General features: G+C 43.9%; 1 pseudogene; it reads left to right on the top strand.

The window, feature by feature from the left end:
* Window positions 1–489: 489 nt before the first annotated feature.
* LOC134931514 (5S ribosomal RNA) lies at window positions 490–609 on the top strand (annotated as a pseudogene).
* The last annotated feature ends 782 nt before the right edge of the window (window positions 610–1,391 follow it).

The following is a 1,391-nucleotide window of genomic DNA, read 5'->3' on the forward strand; positions in this document are numbered from 1 at the left end:
GACTGGTGTATAATACCGGTGGACAGGGTGGTACTTGGATGAGGGACCACTTTGGAACAACTAGATATTGCAATATTTGTTCTCATTTTAATTCAGAGATTTTGCATACCAATGGTGGATCTTTGGTTGTGAGAAAAACACAGATACTAAGCCACTAACTATAAAGGATTCTTTGTAGTTATTACCCTGTTCTTTCTTGGTGATCAATTTATGCTTATTACTGTCCTATTTAGACAGCATAACCAAGAATGATTTTGTTATCTATATACAATTGACTGGTGTATAGTACAATACAAATAAGGAAGAATTCACTGTGATTGGATATTTATGGCTTTGATACTTTCTTGCCATATAATTGTCATATCCAATCTGCACTTTTTGAGCCTGCCGTCCAAATGTGTGTCTGTCCCCCTTTTTCATTTTTCTTGTTGAAAATATGAACGATTCCATTTCTAATACAAAGTGACACATGAAAGGGCTAGCTTAAGAAATTGCGGACATACCCCACTGGAGATGCCCAATCTCTTCCGATCTTGGAAGCTAAGCAGTGGAGGGCCGGACCAGTACTCGGATGGGAGACCACCTTGGAACATCCTGGTACTGCAAATAAATTTTGCTGCCCAATTCTAAGTCACAGATGGGTACTCGGATTCATATGACCCATGATTTAATTCCCTGCAACTACTTTTTCCATTTGGGATTTTTGCAGTATGAATGATGGTCATATATTATATATATCATATATTAGGGACTCCCAGAGGAAGACCCTAACAGGTCGAAACGCGTTGGAGCTACCCATCTATACTACATTGGACTGAGGACGAATATTCACTACAAAGAAGGACAGTACTGCTAATCCTTTCCGCAAACCATCCGGTCACGTGATCCGGAGTTCCGGAAGCAACCGGTTGCCAGGCGACGGAAGAAGCCCGAGACAGCGGAGAGTGGAAGGCGGAGGGAAAGGGAGAAGGTAAGTCCCTGTAGGAGGAGGAGAGGCGCAGCCAGCCGCTCGGAGAGCTCCGGCCGGGTCCACTTCGCCTCTGTGACAGGCGCACACCCCAGGTCAGCGGCCCCACAGAGCGGGCCTGATTCGGGCGCTCTACTGTGGGACGTGCTGCAGGAGGAATAGCGCCAGTCCAGGGTCCTTATTCTCCACTCTAACCAAAGCATACACTACCGCTGTCAACTGTTCATCACTTCACAAGAGAATCCTTCACTTCAGAGCACAGATTAGCGGGACGCCGCTGTCTGTATAGACTTGTAAACCGTTTGGACTTTAGTACATATTATCATTAATATTTTTTTGTGGCATTTTTCTTTTTCTTTTTCCTTTTTTTTTCGACTTTACAAAGATTACAGCATTTGTTCTTTCAATTGAACCTTGCACTTCA

This window comes from Pseudophryne corroboree, chromosome 5, assembly GCF_028390025.1.
Source record: "Pseudophryne corroboree isolate aPseCor3 chromosome 5, aPseCor3.hap2, whole genome shotgun sequence".
Classification (NCBI taxonomy): domain Eukaryota; kingdom Metazoa; phylum Chordata; class Amphibia; order Anura; family Myobatrachidae; genus Pseudophryne; species Pseudophryne corroboree.